The 21,900-nt window shown below is 40.2% G+C and overlaps 1 protein-coding gene across 28 annotated transcripts in view; it reads right to left on the reverse strand.

Annotated features, from left to right (window-relative positions):
• DST (dystonin) overlaps positions 1–21,900 on the reverse strand; it is a 736,344-nt gene that overhangs the window by 162,515 nt on the left and 551,929 nt on the right. The window lies entirely within an intron of this gene.

Genomic DNA, 21,900 nt, shown 5'->3' on the forward strand with positions numbered 1-21,900 from the left:
TGTTGTTGTCACAAAGCAGAGAACAGAGGAGCCATAGTGCTTAAAGGGACTTTATGCAAAAATGTGCCAGCAATGTCAGGAAAAACTGCTATTAAGCATAGTCCTCGGCAGCTGTGTATATAAAGATATTGTGAAATTAGGTTGTGGGATTTCAGGTGATGATTGTTTTTCCTCCTGTAAAATCCCTATGTTCCTATTTCCTCCACAAATATGCCTTGTTTCGGTCTTAAACAAAGAAAAATAGATTGTTAAATAATAGTACTGTTTAACTTGAAAATATTATAATATAGATTTTTACAGATTGCTTTTATAGTTTCTATAGATTTTATGTTTAACTTAAACATATAGTATAAAGGTACAGTTGTAAATAGTAATAAAAAAAAAAATGTGATAAAAAGTTTAGCAGTTTGTATTTTCTGTCGTTTTTTTTTTTTTTTTATGCTGACCATAACAGGTTGCTTATGAATGCAAATGTAAAGTTCAGTCAGCGAAAGGTGACAAGCTTAGCGATGTTATAGCTATTAACGGAATTCCTTTCGCTTAAAAGTGATTTCTGATTGGCTGTTAAGAGTTCTTTAAATTTCACAAAATGTTGTGATGTTCAGGATATAAAGCCTGGTGACCAGAAGGTAGAGACTCTGATTGACCCACCATCTTTGTTTGCTCTCAGCTGCTAGTATAAAACAGAAGATTGAAGTGCCATCAATCAATTATCGTATTTATCAGTGTATAACACACCCAGGCGTATAACACGCACATTCATTTTAAGAGGGAAGTTTCAGGAAAAAAACTAATTTTAAATAAGGGACTTTGAAGCAAAATAAGGGTCAGTGCCCATCTGCAGCCTTAACATTGCCATCAATGCAGATTCAGCAGTCCACATCATTGCAGCCTCACAAGTGCCATCAATGCAGTAACCTCACCACTGCCATCAATGCAGCAGCCTCATCATTGCCATCAATGCAGCAGCCTCACCATTGCCATCAATGCAGCAGCCTCATCACTGCCATCAATGCAGCAGCCTCATCATTGCCATCAATGCAGCAGCCTCACCATTGCCATCAATGCAGAAGCCTCCCCACTGCCATCAATGCAGCAGCCTCATCATTGCCATCAATGCAGCAGCCTCACCATTGCCATCAATGCAGCAGCCTCACCATTGCCATGACTGAGCGCTGACAGATTACATACAGTGAGAATCACCTATAATAGATAGAACGGTGGTCTAATGGCAGCCCAGGAGACAGGACTTCCTATTACAGAGGCCACCAAGTAAACAGGAGATTCTAACTATGTAATCTGACGGTGCTCGTCACACGCCGCTCCCTGTCCCCTCCGAGGCAGCTAACGTTGAAATATTGGCATATAACACCCGATTTTCAGGGTGAAAACTTGCTTGTTATACGCCAATAAATACAGTACTTATGTCACTTTGTAGAATATAGTTTGTGTTACTTTAAAAACACAGATTATTGTTTACACAGGAACTAGATTGTTTCCTCTTTCTGAGGTTTTAAAATGAAAAGAAACAATTGAACATTTACCATTGTCATCATTGCTATTTTTTCAGCTATGCTGGTATGTAAAAACAAGTTACACCATTATCTGCAGAGTCGACTTTGTAACTAAACTTCAGACCTGCCCACATGAAGTCACATGAGAACAACAGATTTATAAAATCAATGAGAAAAATGTTTTGCACGTATATAATAAAATAGTATTCACTACAAAAAGCTACAATATAAAATCCCCCAACAAAAATCACTCTACAAGATTAACCACTTCCGGACCAGCCGCCAGGCACCCGCAAACACTTGACAGAGACAGAGCGAGAAACAGGATCTGTCTTTTTAAACACACAAATCCTTTCAAGGGAGTAGAGGCAGATTATGTGTTCATACTAAACATGAACACCGATCTCTCTCTCTTGCTAGACAGTCCCATCCCCCATATAGTTAGAACACAGTGAGGGAACATAGTTAACTCCATGATCGCCCCTAGTGTTAACCCCTTCCCTAAATGGCAATGGTCCCAAAAATGTGTCAAAAGTGTCCAATTTGTCCACCACAATATCGCAGTCCCGATAAAAATCGCAGATCGCCTCTATTACTAGTAAAAAAAAAAAAATAATAATAAAATGCCATAAATCTATCCCCTATTTTGTAGACGCTATAACTTTTGTGCAAACCAATCAATATACCCTTATTGTGATTTCTTTTACCAAAAATATGTAGAATACATATCAGTCTAAACTGAGGAAAAAAAATGTTTTTTTGAAAAAAAAAGTGTGATATTTATTATAGCAAAAAGTAAAAGATATTGTGTTTTTTTTTCAAAAATTTTGCTATTCTTTTGTTTATAGCGCAAAAAATATAAACCGCAGAGGTGATCAAATACCAACAAAAGAAAGCTCTATTTGTGGGAAAAAAAGGACATCAATTATGTTTGGGTACAGCGCCCCACAACCGCGCAATTGTCAGTTAAATCAACGCAGTGGCATATCGCAAAAAATGGCCTGGTCATTGAGCAGCCAACTCTTCCGGGGCTGAAGTGGTTAAAATACAATAACAAATTTATCACAATTTTAGGCCATTGATAAAATGCACATAAACATTGTTTTGGGTTCCAGGAATATTAGTGGGTACACTGTCTGAGGTCCCATGTTCCAAATAGAATTATCGAAAAGTTTATTTTTGAAGGGTTCAAAAATAACAGTCGCTAATCTGCTTCTATTTTTTTGTCTTTTTTTTGGCTAGAGGCTGTCGTTTTACAAATTGTGATATATTACCTCTGTTACATGGCTCATTACACTCTGTGGTTTGCCTAAAGTAAACCATTGTGCTAGAGTTAACTCAAGTCCAACAGAAAGGGACAGCAAGGTTTGTATTACTAAGCATTACCAATGATTAACTATAGCACTTGAATATATAGGTGGCCATTATGGATGGATATACTGGATGAGATTTACCAAAAGTGATGCACACAAAATTTGGTGCAGCTGTGAATATTAACCAGCTTGTTCATTCAAGCTCTGACAATAAAACCTAGAAGCTAACTGGTCACTATGCACAGCTGCACCAGATTCTGTGTGCACCAGTTTTAGTAATCTCTCCCATATTTTCCATAAATCTTGTAACTGCATTACGGTTCTAAAGAGAGTTTATCGAAGTGTTAACAATATTATTTACAACACTCCATTGAAAGTTTGGTCTTTTTGGGAAGTGCACATTTTGGAATAAATGTAACAAATAAATGTAACAGTGGACCCTAACTTGTATGTATTGAAAAATTTGGAGCCTCTGATAAATGTATTTAGGGAGAAATGTGGGACACGGAGCCACCTCCCATTGCCAGTAGTGGGCCGAGGTAGTTTGATCAAAATAGTGTGGTTGCCTGAACTCCTATATATCCTACATAACTCAGCAATATGGATTCCCGGAGTGTTGTTTAGGTTGGAGGGGGTTCTTTAGGAAACTGATTTGGAAGAAAGAGCAAGCTAGGGTCCATTAACGAGTGTTGTTGTAGAGAGTGGGGGGGTTGGCTGTCCCACACCGCTAGATTTATAATCTGGCAGCTCAGCTGCAGCAGATGGGGGTTTGGAGGTGAGCAATCATACTACTAGATATAACTCACATGCAATACTATCCTACACCCCACATACATCTTTGATGGAAGCTTTAGAAGCAGATTAATTGGGGAGGGGTGGTTGATGCCCCTCCGCAAGGTAGATGTTGGAAGGTATGGAATACAACACAAACAATATTTCAATATTTTGGATTCTCAGAGTATACACCTATTAGGGATAACGTGAACTTGCCTGAGCTTGAGAAACTGGAGAGCTTTGGCAATTGGAAACAAAAGGGAGTGGTAAAGATTGTTGCAATTATATATAGTGGGAATACTGAAGACATTTCAGGAGTTGAAAGAGGAATTTGGGCTCTTAAATAGAAACTTCTATCAATACCTACAGCCAAGACATGCACTGACAACACAATTTAAAGAGGGGAGGTTAGACTGGAGTAAAACCCCTTTGTTGAAGGCTCTGGTAGAGGCTGCTTCCCTAAAGGGGTGATCTCAAAATTATATAAAACCATACACCTAAAAGTACTGGAAAAATATTCTCAGTTGTCTAGTAGAGTAAAATGGGAGGAAGACGTGGGGAACTAATGGATGCTAAATGGACTGGTATAGTAACTTCAATAGATATATTGTCCCTCTCAGCAGCTCAAAGGCTCAAGCAGTTCTATATTATTCACAGAGCATGTTACACACCTAAAAGTTTGTTAAGGTTTGGGAGGCGTCCGGATGCAGATAGCCCCAGATGTGGTGCTGCAATTGGGGATTTGATTCATTTGCTCTGGAGGTGTCCCAAACTATATAAATACTGGAAAGCTGTGGTGGATAAAATAAACTCAATATTTGGACTAGGTTTAAGATTGGACCCGGTGTTGTGTGTACTGGGATACTTAGAGCAGAGTGCGGCACTTGGGTGCAAATGCATAGCAGTATTGCAATGTTTATACCAAGCTAGAAAGGCAATAACATGGAGGTGGATTAATGTCAAACCACCATTGGTAACGGAGTGGCTGGGAAGGGTTAATAATATAATAATTCGGGAAAACTGGCTTATGTGAGAAGGGGGGGGGGGGATAGATATGAAAAGTATGGATTGAAACTCCAGGACTAGTACCTAGGACTGTATACATTTAGAAAGTCTGTTCTGACAACATATCAATTGGACAGGGATTCGAGGGGTTTTGTGGGCGAGGGGGAATGGGAAGTTTAAAGATATGTGTATGAGAATTTTGAATATATGTTATTGTATCTTGTATGGAAATGTTATATGTTGGGAAAAATTAAGATAAAGATCAAGTTAAAAAAAAAAGAGTTTGGTCTTTTACTATATTCATTAGCTGTTTGCAAAGTATATGAATGCATACCTAAGTAATAAATGCAAACATTGTCAAGGAACCTTATCCCCTGCTCCTTTAATGGGATCATTTGTAGATTTCTTAGGTAGGACATTTTTTTGGTTGTATTCTGGTTTCCTCGGGATGTATTAAAAACATTGGTTTCTATAAGGCACAGTATATAGGCAGACAATGATGTCCAGTTAACATCTAACTGGACATCAATGTCCAGTTAACAGTTGCTAACAATAGCAAAAACCACAAGGTTCTCTGAAGCTAATAAATCCTTCATAGCTACAGTGAAGAAGGCACCTCAATCACCCCCTTACATCCTTATATACAGTATGTTTACATATAAATTGTTTTGTTATACACAAAAAGCAAAAGTAATATAGAAAAATAGATCAAGCATTGACATTTTGAAATTCTCCTACTCATTTACAGAATGTAGCTGGTGGGAAGTTTGTTGTTTGGCCAAAAGACAGCACTGTGTGCAGAAATAAATGACTTAAAGTAGAACCTTAATACTCATATCAACTTGATAAAAAATCAAGTTTTTTTAGGAAGAAACATCCATTACATTTTAATAATTATGCTACCAAAATTTGTGTGTGCTGTAAATTGCCTCCAACATTGCTCCAGTTTCTTCTTGCTGGAGCCTGCCATGTTGTTGAAGCCCAGAGCCCCTGAACAACAACAAATCTTTACGCCATCAGCAGATCTGCAAATTCTACACAGTGACTAAAAATAGAGAGCAAATGAGCACGTGCAGAGCAAGGTGAGACAGTGTATTACTGGATTTTCAATAGTATAAGCACTTATTTTTAATGTTTTACATAGCTATACTTGCAAAAGGGACCAGCCTGATGTGATCTAGCAGGACTTATTTTTTCTGCTAAAGTTCCACTTTAATATGCCTAGTAAGCCACTGAAATGTTTGGTATATTTCAGGAAAGATATTTCATTTAAGTACAACCCCAGGCTAAAATGAAACATCACATTATATATTACATTTACCAGAAATAGCAGCATTAAAGCAATATGTGCAGAAAGCACTGTTTTTTTTTTATCATAAAAAAACTGCCAAATGTAAGAGATTCAAGAAAAAACCAAGGGAAGAGTTAGACAACATCAGAGGTGACACCAGAAGCAACAGAGTCACTGTTAGCTTTTGTGATGTCTGCAACCAGACATGTTTATTCATAGGTGTACAAAGTATGAACACCGATCTATCTCTTCCCCTAGCAAGTCCCATCTCCCTTTCAGTTAGAACATGTAGCAGGGAACACAGTTAACCCCTTGATCGCCCCCTAGTATTAACCCCTTCACTGCCAGTGACATTTTTACAGTAATCAATGTATTTTTATAGCACTGATCGCTGTATAAATGCCAATGGTCCCAAAAATGTGTCAAAATTGTCCGATGTGTCTGGCATAATGTCGCAGTCATGATAAAAATCACAGATTGCTGCCATTAATAGTAAAAAAAATAATAATAATAATAATGCTATAAATCTATCCCTTATTTTGTAGACGCTATAACTTTTGCGCAATCCAATCAATATACACTTGTGATTTTTATTACCAAAAATATGTAGAAGAATACATATCGGCCTAAACTGAGAAAAAATTAGCTTTTTAAAAAAAAAAAAAAAAAAATAGGATATTTATTATAGCAAAATGTACAAAATAATGTGTTTTTTTTCCCAAAATTGTCGCTCTTTTTTGTTTATAGTGCAAAAAAAAAAAAAACGCAGAGATGATCAAATACAACCAAAAGAAAGCTTTGTTTGTGGGGAAAAAAAGGATGTCAATTTTGTCTGAGTACAACACTGCACGACCACGCAATTGTCAGTTAAAACAACACAGTGCCAAATCGCAAAAAATGGCCTGGTCATTCGGCAGCCAAATCTTCCAGGGCTGAAGTGGTTAATCTGTGTATCATATGATGGTCACTGGTCACTTCACTGGGTATATGTGATGGTTTACATCCACAAAGAAGAACTCAAGGCAAGAAGCCTAATATATAGTTTAGAACTGTTTTACCTACAAAAGGGTTTGCATTTCTGTGAGGTTAGCGATGTTGCAGAAGCACAAAAACAAACCCCCGGCCTGTTGTTCAGAGAAAGAGAAAGCAGCAGAAAACGGATGAGGTCATTTCTTCGCAGACAACACATGTGCACTTCAGCAGTACTGGAGTGGTTCCTAGTACTAGCTCCTTTTCTTTCTGTCTGTTTCTTTCTTTCCTGCTGTTCAGAGATTACTAAAGGCTCATATCAAAACAAACTCAGGTACTTCCACTAGTTTCATTATAAATATGTTTAATGCTTTTTAATCAGTACTGATTGGAATTGTTATATTTATCTGCAGTTCATGTTTAAACAATTTAACTGCCTCTCATTTTCAAATTTACAGAATAAAGTGTTTTGGTCTCTGTACCTTCAAAAAAAAAACTTCTCTAAAGAATCAATGTGTGAGGGATATCAAATTTGACACCATTTATGTGGAAAAAGATGTCAGGGCCAAGTGGTAAGTTAATAGTGTGGTTCTGTAGTGGGCTGTGGGTAAAAAGCTCCTGGACAAGTGGAAAGTCTAAATGTTAGTCATTTTAATTTGTGTGCTATAAGGAACTTTAGTTCCAGAAAAGAGGGAGCCTTCCAGCTGATATCAACCCCTACTATCGGCCCTGAAAATGCAGGTAAATGCATTAGTGAAAGGCATGCAATACAGTAGTTGACATACACAACGATACTAAGTGCTGTTTTCACTTTAAGGATGAGTGACTTCATTGCTCCATATTCTCCTCTTGTTCACATTTCCTCTCCTGTCCTTATTTAAACTTACAGTGCTCAGCTTCACCGTTAAAGCTTTTCCAAGGGGATGAAAACAAACTGTAAGATTAACGGGTTGTGGTAACATGAGAAATATGTCTATACAGAAAACTAAAAAAACCCTAAGAAAGCATTGAGAAGTTATTTGGAAATTGAAAATGTCAGATCATGTCTGGAAATACCTGAGTACAAAATATGTGAGCGTCAACAAAGGTGATACAAAATACATCAAAAGAAAATCCCAACCCTAACAACTGATGATCCATGTGTCGTACAATAGGCACCCATGTGGTGGTACATACAGGAAAATAGGACCTAAAGGTCAGTATTTTCTTACTGAAAAAAATGCAGACTATTCAGTAGTGACAAAACTAAGCACAACAAAGCAATCAGATTGTATAGACCTCTTAGTTTAGCTTGAATATGATGTATACAGAATCCAATCATCAAAATCCCATTTATATGTATCGGAAAAGTAAGTATATATGAAAAGTAACTGGATTCACAAAAAAAAAATCCTAGCAGTCTACAACATGTGTGTTGTGATTATACTATTTAAAGCGAAGTTCCAGACAAAAATACAACTAGGTCTTAAACAAAAGACCACCCCCCCCCCCTCATTTTTGAGGGTTAAAACCACCGAGCAGTTCGGCGGCGCCGCCCAATTGATTTCAATGGGCAGGGGCGCTTTAGGAGTGGTGTATACACCAATCCTACAGAGCTGCAAAGATGCTGCTTGTAGGACTTTTTTTTACCATCCTGCAAGCGCACCGATCCTTTGTGAAAGCATTCGGACTTTCACACTGGAGAGGCAGGAGAGGATCTTTACAGGTGCTATTCTTAGCACTGTAGTGCCTGTAAAGTGCCTCAGTGTGAAAGTAGCCTTTATAAACATAAAATATATAAAAATTGCTTTACCTGCCTGTTTTAAAAATGATTTGCGTATGCTACTTGCAGTACATGTGCAGTGCAGTGTACTCTCTTGGCCCATTATCACCATCTGTTAATCCCCATACACACCGTTATTCTGCTGATTTTTGTCTTTGGATTTACCAAAACCATGTAGCGCAAGGGCCTACCTGATTGCATACACATTGAAACTCCTAAGGTTTGACCTCATATTATATGGTTTTGGTAAATCTGAAGGAAAAAATCTGCAGAAAATCTGATAGTGTGTATGGGGCTTTAGGCTTCATTCTCACCTGAGCATAGCAAATTAGTGGAGTTTTTTTTAAGCATTTTTGCAGCTTTTTACGAGCGTTTTTAAAAAATTTCAGAAGTGTATTACAAGCGTTTTACAGCTTCAGGTGTTTTTGTTTAGCCGAAAGAAAGAACTAAGGGGAGGTGTGTATTTCTTAAGGCAACAGAATTTGCATATGTGAACAGGAGCCATTGAAATTAATAGAATTAGGCTTATTGAGCATTTTAGAGCTACAAGCTTCAAACAGAAAATCGCTCAGGTGTTAACAAGGCCTTATATGTTGAAAATGGAGCTGGATACCAGGACAATGTAACAGCAGCGTGCCTGCGTTACATCATCAGCAGCTGACCAATGGCTGAGGAAATAACAGACTGTTCAAATCATTAGTAATACCTCATCTGGAATATGCAGTTCAGTTTTGGGCACCAGTTCTCAAAAAGGATATTGGGGAACTGGAGAAAGTGCAGAGAAGGGCAACCAAACTGATAAGAGGCATGGAGAAGCTCAGCTATGAGGAAAGATTATAGGAACTGAATTTTTTCACTATTGATAAGAGGAGATTAAGAGGGGATATGATCAACATGTACAAATATATAAGTGGTCCCTATAGTGAACTCGGTGTTGAGTTATTCACTTTACAGTCAACAAAGAGGACAAGGGGGCACTCTTTACGTCTAGAGGAAAAGAGATTTCATCTCTAAATACAGAAAGGTTTCTTCACAGTAAGAGCTGTGAAAATGTGGAATAGACTCCCTGTAGAGGTGGTTCTGTCCAGCTCAGTAGATTGCTTTAAGAAAGGCCTGGTTTATTTCCTAAGTGTACATAATATAACTGGGTACAGAAACTCTTGATTTTATATGACTGGGTTCCCCAACACAGATAATTGATACTGTTCACATGTGCTCCTGGTAAAGATGTTTAAATCATTTGAAACGCATTGAGCTGAAAACTGGACGTTGAAATGAAAAAAGCTACGTGAACACTCCTTTGCAAATATTAGACATGGTGTTATACATCATTTTAATGCTTATACAACAAACGTTATGATTTTATTAATTAATTATGTGGTGCCATTTACTATATGCCCAGAAAAAATCCACTGCTACAAGAATAATTTTATCTCATATGTATTTCAGGATGTAGGCATATAGGACAGATAACTTATATCCTTTTTGTATGCAGGAGAACATGGCAGGAGTTGACAAGAGGGAGTGCAGACTTTGCATTGCTCAATAAAGGCAGACTAGGGGGCAAGTATGCTGTGCATACTTGGACATTAAAGCAGATACTCTGGAGCATGAGCCAGATGTAGTTGTGCTTTAATTGAAACCTGTATTCAGACAAGGGGAGGGGCTGCCATTGCTGACCTACTTCTACATTTAATTTCCCCCAAGGCTTCACTTCCTCACTGGCTGAACCAGTGAGATGGTGTTTCATTTCTGCTCTCTTGCTAGCAAGTAAGGTTATGCAGCATTTGGGGCAGCAAGAGGCACCAGTGTTTTGCTGCCAGCCATATGACATGGCTCTAAGAATACTTGTTGCCAAAGTGTCTATGGCCTCAGCACTTTATGACTTACTAACCTGCAACAAGAATGCAGCTTAGGAAGTCATAGAGAAGTCAGAACTCCTGATCTGTATACTTTAAGTTTAACTAGAGATTTTGGTGCATTTCTCCTCAGTGAGCCTCACTTTTTGGGTCTCCGCTCTTTGGGACCCTGGGTCTCTTGGTAAATATTCTGTTAGAGGTTAGAGGGCAGTCCCGTGTTATTAATTCACAGTAGGATTCACACGCTAAGCCAGTAGACCTACTTCTTTCTATTTATTGTGATCTGTATACTTTCCTGACTAGCACCATGAAAAAAAGTAATTTGATCGGCACACAACCATGCTATTTCAGAAGTACAGCAATGGCTTTTGTTTTCAGCTGGTATTTCACAATTCATATTTTCAGTTATAAGTACCCACACCATTCTGCATTGAATAAAGGACTATTATTTATCTGATGCTTGTACATATGCCCTACCTCAAGGCTAAGTAGTGTTGCCACACTGAACGTTCATGAAAAGTCAAGCCGTAGCCCATCCTTTATTAAAGGGTTCCTCTGGGTCGAAAAGGTTGACAATTTTCAGGTAGCGGAGAACCCCTGCTAATACTAAATCATCAGCCAATTACATGATGTCAGAATACTGTTGGCTCTGCTACGTGGTGTTGTTCCTGGGACTATGCAGGTACTTTTAGATGGGAGGGAAATCAGTCACAGCTCAGTAGATCCCTAGCAACCTCTGGAGGAACCCTAGGTTGAGAATGACTGTTAGGCCCCTTTAACACGGGACGGATCAGTAATGATCTGCCCTGTGATGATCAGCTTGCTCAGCGGGGATCGCTCCGTTGTCCCCGCTGAGCCAGCGGATAACAGGGCGGTCCCTACACACTGTGCAGGGACCGCCCTGTCAGCTCTCCGCTCTCCTCTATGGGAGATCGGATGAACACGGACCGTCTGTCCATGTTCATCCTATCCGCTCTGCAGACGGATAGAAAAATAGGATTTTGCTCCAACTGCAGAATCGGACAATAGCGGAGGCTGGCGATATCGGGTGTCTGCGGAGTTCATCCGCAGACACCCGCTATCCCATAGGAATGCATGTAGGTCCGTATTTCATCCACAAACGGATGGATGAAATACGGACATAATGTACGCATGTGTGAAAGGGGCCTTAAGGCCTGATAGCCCAACAATAAGTAAACATATAGGGATGTTTCCATGATTTTTTCAAGTCAATCTCCCTTGTTTTTGTCTAAATAGCAGGTACAATTTATAGTAGCTACACAGCCACATTTTAGATGATGACTAATAGCAAGTTGCTTGGAGTATGGAGTTACCCACAGACATTTTTAGTTCTTATTGGTTTACATCCAACCAAACTTAAACCCTATATAATTTTGGTGAAAACAATGAATGATTAAATATACCCTATTTACCAATACATTTCTGAACTGGTTGAATACGCCCAAAGGATTCTCGGGTTAAGCACACAGATCTGCCTATGTGTGTGAGCTCATTTACTGGCCTGCACTTGGTCTGTTACATGTTTTTGATAGGCTATCTTACAGGTATTTGGTTATGAAGAGTTTGTTTACACTAAAGGAGAGCTCACGGGGTGGTGGGACACCCAGTGATAATATACATATATGAAGGTCAAGAAATATATTTTTCGCTTAACAATGAATAACCTTCACATAGTTGATCACTACTCTGCAAATAATACTTGCTATCACATCTTGCTGTGAAACACTGCTATAAATATTTGCAATCCCCCAGCTTTGAAACTAATCCAGGAGTCATGCTGATTCATCACTAAAATACCAGAAGCCTTATTTTTACTATACTTCTCCTGCTAAGTCTGAACCGCAAATGCACTGTGATCTCATACACATCCATGTACTTTGGACCCGATGCCTCATTTTGAGAAGCTGAGCCGAATTCAGTAAAACTATCATTAAATACTTCTGGGAAATAAGCAAAACAGCCTAATTATTAGACAGATTTGTAGAATTAGCAGCACAATAATACTTAGCAACATGTTAAAACTACATATTAGAAATGTAGACTGTATTCAAATATTTCTCTTAATTGAATGCTACTAACTTTCTATAGTTGTAAAACCATGACAAGCACAAGGTTCTTACGCAAACATTTTTATCTTACCACATAGCTAATAGGTGTGTATTAGTAGAACATGGGTATTATGCACTAATTTCATCAACATTTCCACAAATTCCAGAGGTACCTACACAAGAACCTCTGGGGGTCTAGCCTATGCAATAAAACAGATAATCGCAGATTTCAAATCTATAAAGAAACATACTGTGTATAGTAGTGGTACTCATGTAAATAATAAAATGGCCATCATTGAGCAAATTCCTTAAATAAACCTTTTATTATAACAATAAAAAAATGCTCACTCACATGTACAGTGCCTTGCGAAAGTATTCGGCCCCCTTGAACTTTTCAACCTTTTGCCACATTTCAGGCTTCAAACATAAAGATATAAAATTTTAATTTTTTGTGAAGAATCACCATCAAGTGGGACACGATTGTGAAGTGGAACGAAATCTATTGGATATTTTAAACTTTTTTAGCAAATAAAAAACTGAAAAGTGTTGCGTGCAAAATTATTCGGCCCCTTTACTTTCAGTGCAGCAAACTCACTCCAGAAGTTCAGCGAGGATCTCTGAATGATCCAATGTTGTCCTAAACGACTGATGGTGATAAATAGAATCCACCTGTGTGTAATCAAGTCTCTGTATAAATGCACCTGCTCTGTGATAGTCTCAGGGTTCTGTTGAAAGCGCAGAGAGCATCATGAAGACCAAGGAACACACCAGGCAGGTCCGTAATACTGTTGTGGAGAAGTTTAAAGCTGGATTTGGATACAAAAAGATTTCCCAAGCTTTAAACATCCCAAGGAGCACTATGCAAGCGATAATTTTGAAATCGGAGTATAAGACCACTGCAAATCTACCAAGACCTGGCCGTCCCTCTAAACTTTCAGCTCAGACAAGGAGAAGACTGATCAGAGATGCAGCCAAGAGGACCATGATCACTCTGGATGAACTGCAGAGAACTACAGCTGAGGTGGGAGAGTCTGTCCATAGGACAACAATCAGTCGTACACTGCACAAATCTGGCCTTTATGGAAGAGTGGCAAGAAGAAAGCCATTTCTCAAAGATATCCATAAAAAGTCTCGTCTAAAGTTTTCCACAAGCCACCTGGGAGACACACCAAACATGTGGAAGAAGGTGCTCTGGTCAGATGAAACCAAAATCAAACTTTTTGCCCACAATGCAAAACTATATGTTTGGCGTAAAAGCAACACAGCTCATCACCCTCAACACACCATCCCCACTGTCAAACATGGTGGTGGCAGCATCATGGTTTGGGCCTGCTTTTCTTCAGCAGGGACAGGGAAGATGGTTAAAATTGAGGGGAAGATGGATGCAGCCAAATACAGGACCATTCTGGATGAAAACCTGTTGGAGTCTGCAAAAGACCTGAAACTGGGACGGAGATTTATCTTCCAACAAGACAATGATCCCAAACATACAGCAAAATCTACAAAGGAATGGTTCACAAATAAACGTATCCAGGTGTTAGAATGGCCAAGTCAAAGTCCAGACCTGAATCCAATCGAGAATCTGTGGAAAGAGCTGAAAACTGCTGTTCACAAACGCTCTCCATCCAACCTCACTGAGCTCGAGCTGTTTTGCAAGGAAGAATGGGCAAGAATTTCAGTCTCTCGATGTGCAAAACTGATAGACATACCCCAAGCGACTTGCAGCTGTAATCGCAACAAAAGGTGGCTCTACAAAGTATTAAAGCAAGGGGCCCGAATAATTTTGCACGCCTCCCTTTTCATTTTTTTATTAGTTAAAAAAGTTTCAAAAATCTAATAGATTTTGTTCCACTTCACAATTGTGTCCTACTTGTTGGTGATTCTTCACAAAAAATAAAAATGTTATATCTTTATGTTTGAAGCCTGAAATGTGGCAAAAGGTTGAAAAGTTCAAGGGGGCCAAATACTTTCGCAAGGCACTGTAAATGTGCCTCAGAACACCTCTAAGTCTGTTCAGGATTCACAGTAATGGCCTGCAATGGTCTGCATACAAGGAGCCGGCTTACGGTCCAAGCCTTGATCTGAGTGTAGCTAGTGGGCAGAATATGATGTCAGCGTCGCAGGGAATCAGCGTCAATGCATTTCACACAAGAAGTGCATCATCAGGGCTTCCTGATGACCCACTTACAATAGGCAGTTGATATTATGTCCGTTTTCGTTTATTGGATTTGATGATTAATACACTTTATTGGATTTGAGGAGTAATGTCTTTTACAAATCACTGTTTATTATTTATTGTAAGGATTTGGGGGTATGGTTATAAATTACTAGGGTGAGCGCATTTACTATACACCGTTTTTTCCAATTTTTCTCACCCTAGTGGTGATTTTTAATTGCGGCACAACTAGTTTACACAATTTTGATTTTTATTTATTTTGTGCCACCAACACTTTTTTCTCATCGTATTTAAAGAAACATAATTTACTAGAAAAATAAACACAGAAAAGGAAAAGATTGACTTGTCAGATCTAATAGTTTTAATATATATTGTTAAGTCTGGTACACCCAACAGGCTGAACAAAAAAAAACAAAATCTGAGGAGCCGGCTGTACTACAGTCAGGTCCATAAATATTGGGACAGCAACACAATTCTAATCTTTTTGGCTCTATACACTGCCACAATGGATTTGAAATGAAATGAGCAAGATGTGCTTTAATTGCATACTTTCAGCTTTAATTTGAGGGTATTTACATCCAAATGAGGTGAATGGTGTAGGAATTACAACAGTTTATTTATGTGCCTCCAACTTTTTAAGGGACCAAAAGTAATGGGACAGATTAACAATCATCCATCAAACTTTCCCGTTTTAATATTTGGTTTCAAATCCTTTGCAGTCAATTACAGCCTGAAATCTGGAATGACGGTAGGGCTGCAACTAACAATTATTTTCATAATCGATTAGTTGGCCGATTATTGCTTCGATTAATCGATTAATCGGTTAATAACCTTAAAAAAAAAGTGGGTCAAATTGACGTTAATTTTCAACCACAGTGACGGGAAAATTTGGAAATAATAGAAAACGTCTTGGTCAAAGGAATTTTCAGACACTGTATGTGGTTTTTGTTCAGAAATGAAGTGAAAATTTCAAACAAAATTCTTTCATTCAGCGAATGTACAAAGATTTTTCATCTGAATATTCTCACCTGAAAATTGATCCGTGAGGCCAGCATAAGGCTCAGTGCACACCTATGCAGTTTTTGCTTTTGATATGTTTCTGCAGTGCTTTTTGCTGTGTGTTTTGATTTTTGTGCACGTGATTTTACTACAATTTGCGTTTTTTGCATTTTTTTTGGGCAGATTAAAAAACACAAATTGTTGCAAAAACGCATTACATTCTTTTCTGCAGCTTCTCCATTGAAGTACATTGAACCAAAAAAAGCACCATAGGAAACCATGTAAATGAACTGTAGTACGTTTCTGCAAAAAGCACCAATAAACATATAGATGTGAACCAGGCCTAAGAGGTTTAGTAACATAATGGGGTTAAAAAGACTAAAATTAGCCCTTTAAAGTACAAAAAAGCAGATAATCACTACTGGAAGGGGTTCATTTTTTTACTGTAGAACAGTGAAAGTAATATTTACAGTAGTGATTTTATTTTTATGCTATAAAGGTCTCATTTTTTTTTTTTTAAACCCCATTATGTTAATGGCCGATTAATCGATTATGAAAATAGTAATCGATTAATTTCATAATCTATTAGTTGTCGATTAATCGATTAGTTGTTTCAGCTCTAAATGACGGACACAGCACCTTTAATCTTGACCTTGGGGTTATATCGCCACCTTCAGGAGAAAACTAGGCAGAACTTGTAAAAACAGCAAAACTGCACAGTACCGTCCGGGGGCGGTCCTACTGGCTATAACCCCTCACTCTGCTTCCAGCAACTCAGATCGTCAAAACGCAGTACAAACATAAATAGGAGGGGTGGGTGCTTTGTCCATCAATGAACTTCAGAGAAACTGATTTTACGGTTAGTACAAAAATCCTATTTTCTCTTTTTGTTCATTGACAGATACAGCACCTTTAATCTTGACCTTACGGATGTCCCCAAGCAGTGTCAAAAAACGAGGGGTGGGAACAGCAAGAAAATGAACTCCACCCATAACAACCTTAAACAGCCGCCTGCAAAACCTTGCCACTGAAGCAAGCATCCGAAGATGCGCTCACATCAATCTTGTAAAATTTAGTAAAAGTGTGAACGGATGACACGGTCGCCGCCTTACACACCTGGGAGACGGACGCTTGATGTCGGAAAGCCCAGGAGGCACAGATTGCCCTGGTTTGAATGTGCCATGACAGGAAATTATGGCATAAGCCTGAATCACGATCTGTCTGATCCACCGAGAAATGGTGGCCAACGAGACCGTCAGGCCCTTCTTCAGACAAGCCACTGATACAAACAGCGAGTCCGACCTCCGAAAAGGAGCTGTAGCAGACAGATACACCCACAGAGCCCGGACCACGTCCAAAGAATGCAAAGCAACCTCATTTAGATGAAAGGCCAAAACAACCTTTGGAAGAAATGAAGGCTGCGGACGCAGCATCGCCTTATCCTTGTGGAGGATCAAGTAGGGAGACTTGCATGACAAGGCCGCCAACTCAGAAACCCTTCTGGCAGATGCCCTAGACACTAAAAAGACTACTTTCTGGGAGAGTGCCAATAAGGGGATCTCCCTAATGTTTTCAAACAGTGGTTTCTGAAGCACTGGGAGCACCAAATTCAAATCCCACGGAGGCAGTGGAGGTCGAATCGGAGGGGCCCCATGTCGCACCCCCTGAACAAACCCCTGAACAAACGTACTCACCAATGAGTGAGTCACCAAAGGTCGCTGAAAAAAGACAGCCAAAGCTGATATCTGCCCCTTAATGGTGCTTAATTCAAGTTTCTGATCCACTCCTCGCAGCAAAAACAGCAGGATCCTGGAAACTGAATATGTACACGGACGCCACCCCATCTCCTCACACATGGAGATGTAGGCCTTCTATGTACGATAATAAATCTTCTGATGACTTCCGTGCACTCAGCATAGTGGAGATTACCGAATCTGACAGACCTCGTCCCTTAGCAGCTGGCTTTCAACAGCCATGCCGTTAAACCAGCGATACTAAAGCAGTATTGAAGTATTGGACGACAGAAGGTCCTCTCGCATCAGCAGCCGCCACGGTGGTAGAAGTCTGAGTGGGGGGGAAGGCATAAATCAGCTGATAATGGCCCCATGGAGCCATCAACCCATCTGCCGCGTCTGCTCAGGGATCTTTTGATCTGTCCACAAACCTCTGTAGCTTCCGATTGAGTCGAGAGGCCAAGAGATCCACATCTGGTGTGACCCACCTTAGGCGAAGGAGCCGAAATACATCCAGATGCAGCGACCATTCCCCTGGTCCAGCAGCTAATGCCTTAGGTAGTCTGCCTGCCAGTTTTCACCCAGAATGTACATGGCCAACAGAACCGGCACGCGCTGCTCTGCCCACTGCAGGATGTGCACGACCTCCAGTGCTGCAGCCGAGCTCCTTGTCCCTCCTTGATGGTTGACATACGTCACTGTCATGGCGTTGTTCGACTGGAGCCTGACTGGACGCCCTTGCATCCTCTGTGACCATGTGGAGGGGCACCACCTAATCTCCCGAAGCTCCAGCACATTGATCGGCAGGCGGGATTCTTCATGCATCCAGTGATCCTGGGCCGACTGTACGCCCCAAACTCCCCCCTCCAGCCGGTCAGGCTGGCGTCCATTGTGATCACCATCCAATGAAGTGGAAGGAATGACTTCCTGGTCCGAAGGGCCGGAGGCCTCAGCCACCAGAGCAGGGAATCCCTGACTAGCTGGCTCACCCGAATTTGACAGTCTAGGGATGTCGGAGATTTGTCCCATTTGCACAGGATCTCTTTATGCAAGACTCGAGCGTGGAATTGAGCATACGGTACCGCCTCGAAAGTGGCTACCATGAGACCCAGAACTCGTATGCAAAAACGCAGTGATGACCACCTGTGGGACACCAATAACTTCACTGCAGCTTGAATAGTTTGCAGCTTGCCTGAAGGAAGAAAAACTCTGGGCTCTGAGGAGTCCAGAATCAAGCCCAGGTACTCAAGGCATTGAGTCGGTACCAACACTGATTTCTGGAGGTTCAATAGCCAACCAAACTCCCGAAGAGTCTGTATGGTGTTCGCCACATCCACCCTTAATGCTGAGACAGAAGCTGCTCTCAGAAGGAGGTCATCCAGGTAACTCAAAATTGTGATCCCTTGCTGCCTTAGCAGTGCCAGAATTGGGACTAGCACCTTGGTGAAGACCCTTGGTACCGTTGCTAGGCCAAAAGGGAGAGCTACAAATTGATAGTGCTCTTCCCCTATGGCAAATCGTAGAAACCTCTGATGCCTGACGCATATGGGGACATGCAAGTATGCGTCCTTGATGTCCAAGGATGCCAAGAAATCCCCCTGATGGAGTGCAGCACTGCCCCGAACAGGGCCTCCCGATGAGCTGGAAGAAGATGAAGGTTGGAGGTAAAAGATCTGTTTGGCGGATAAGAAACTCTATCTTGTAGCCTGATGAAACCAGTACGCAGACCCACTGGTCGGAAAGGAGGGAGGTCCACCGGGCTGCAAACTCCAGAGAGTCGGGCGGGGGCAAACCTTCATGCGGCAACAGATTTGCTCACAGGCTTGTTTGGCTTGTGAAACCAGGGATGCTTTTGTCCCTCAGCGGCCACCTTGTCGGACTGGGACCACTTACCTGCTGACCTAGGCTGATAAAAAAATCCACTTCTGAGCGGAAAAGGAGGGCCTCTGCCTACGGCATGGCTCCTTACCCTTTCTGGACTGTGGGAGCAAAATACTCTTTCCCCCAGTAACATTCTTACTAATGTCATTCAGCGAGGCTCCAAAGAGCCCCTGTGCCAGCCACAAGGTGTTCTGTGTCAGTTTCGTGCTGTACCAGAACAAACCAGCTGCCCAGCGCTAGGGTAAAACAAAACTGAGGCTACTAGAAAATGGCCGCCTCTGAGAGAGCGCTGGGAAAATGACAACCGGACTTCTCCTACACTAGGCAGAAAAAAACTGAGCTGCTGGAAGCAGAGTGAGGGGTTATAGTCTCCTGCAGTTTTGCTGTTTTTACATGTTCTGCCTAGTCTTCTCCTGAAGGTAGCGATATAATCCTAAGGTCAAGATTAAAGGTGCTGTGTCCGTCAATGAACGAAAGAGAAATAAAGATATTTATGGGTGTCCATTAAAAGCTTTTTTTGTTTAATAATAGAATCTTTGTTCTGTATTTATCCACATCTCTGCTCATCACCCACCAAATTTGTTCTTATTCTGTCTATACAAAACAGTACAACAATATGTACACATCAGTATCAACTTTGATCAATCATTGGCAGATCTACATGTTCGATGAGTTTCACTTCTTCGGGAGAGAGGTTGATATATTTATACTATAGGCTAAGTGTTTAAAAAACACCAAGGAAAGAAGTCACCACCATTGCTTGTATTTAACTTGTATGTGCCCTCCAGGTTAGGGACCCCAATAGTATTAAAGTGGTTGTAAAGTCAGAAAGTTTTTATCTTAATGCATTCTATGCAATAAGATAAAAAGCCTTCTGTGTGCAACCCAAATCCCCCCCCCCCCCCCCCCACTGCAGATTATTGTTGCTGTCAGCCCTTGTATTATAATGTAAGCAATAATGATTTTGTATATGCGCTGCTGATAACACTTAGTAAATCTCTAAGCATATGTCTTATAAAGCCATTTTGGTCCCATATGTACCCACACTGTGTAAGCTTACCTGTTATGGGACAGATATTTGGGCTGCTGGCCTTCTTTTAAATATACTAGTTGACTGGCTGTGTCAGTCCTAGAACAAGTATGCAGCATACGGAGGACACAGAAGCCTCAGAATGCCTTATCTCCTTATTCCTTAATAGATTGTAAGCTCTCACAAGCAGGGCCCTCCTGAATTATATTGCAACTGTACTGTCTCCCTTTATATTGTAAAGCATTGCATAAACTGTTGGTGCTATATAAATCCTGTTTAATAACAATAATGTGATCCAGGTTAGTCACTCACTGACAAGGCATCTATATTACAGCCAAACAGCTACCATTCTTAAAAGAAAGGTCAGCAGTGGCAGCCACATATTTTTCATGACAGGTTACCTTTAGTAACTTTATTGTCTCAATCAAATAGGACAACCATGGGACAAATTGACTGTGATTTGAGCTGATGAATCTCATTGTTGGTTGAATCAGGTATTTTACATGCAGCTGAGTGTTCTACCAGCAGCGGCCTGGCATCAAGTCTAAAAGCTCACCAACTGCTGTGTTTTGCGGATGTTAAATAATATGTATACCCAAAACATTTTTATTTTATGTGTTTTTTGGATAGAATCCCTGGAAGGAATGTACTGCTGTCTATGTCCCAGCTGGAGATGTTGACTTTTCTATTTATTCTGGTAATCACTGACACCGAAACTGAGAGTAATGAGAAATCTAAAATTTTAATAGCCACGGGGTTGAATGGAAAAAGGAACTGACCCGATTCCCCCATCCACACATACCAGGGGGGTGGGGGAATCATCCCCACTGTGTCTTTGTATTCTGACAGAGGGCCAGAGACCAGTGACCAGTACCAGAGACCAGTGTCTCTGGTACAGAAAATGAAGGGAAATGAAGGAAAATGGGATACAGACAACAAAAAAATAAATCAATAAATAAACAGCTTGATTTAAAACCAAAACAAAAAGGATTTGGCTATACACTTTCAAGCTGGGCATGCATGGATTGAAATTTGATCTATGTATGGGCAGGCTGATTCTACTGATCCATGCAAGTTGATCTATTTTATTACTGCCGCTAGCAGTGATCATTGTGTTATGCCAGCCTGGAGGGCTCCCACCCCCCACCCACCAGCAGAACACAATAGTGCTGCGGGAGGCATTCTCTTATCAACACTGACTTTGTTGATGGGAGAATGGAGCGATTTTTTTTCCTTCCACCCGTTTTGGAAGTTGAGAAAATCATGTGATCTATTGGCTGCTTAAGTTTAGAACACATGTATCACATCAAAAGGTATGATTAGTATAAAAAGTATTTCTCAAAGTCATTTTGAAAGTCAATAGTTTGCCGTCAAAGGCAAAAACACAGATTACCTATTCAGTAACGGGTAAAGCACACTATAAATTCTAAAATAAAATAAATAAATAATAATAAAAATAATAATAAATAAATATAAAATTCTAAAGTAAAAGGGCACAACTTTTTTTTAGCTTTGCACACAGTGG

The sequence above is a fragment of the Lithobates pipiens genome, unplaced genomic scaffold (assembly GCF_037356315.1).
Source record: "Lithobates pipiens isolate NorthernLeopardFrog02 unplaced genomic scaffold, aLitPip1_a1.2 Scaffold_18, whole genome shotgun sequence".
NCBI classification, from domain to species: domain Eukaryota; kingdom Metazoa; phylum Chordata; class Amphibia; order Anura; family Ranidae; genus Lithobates; species Lithobates pipiens.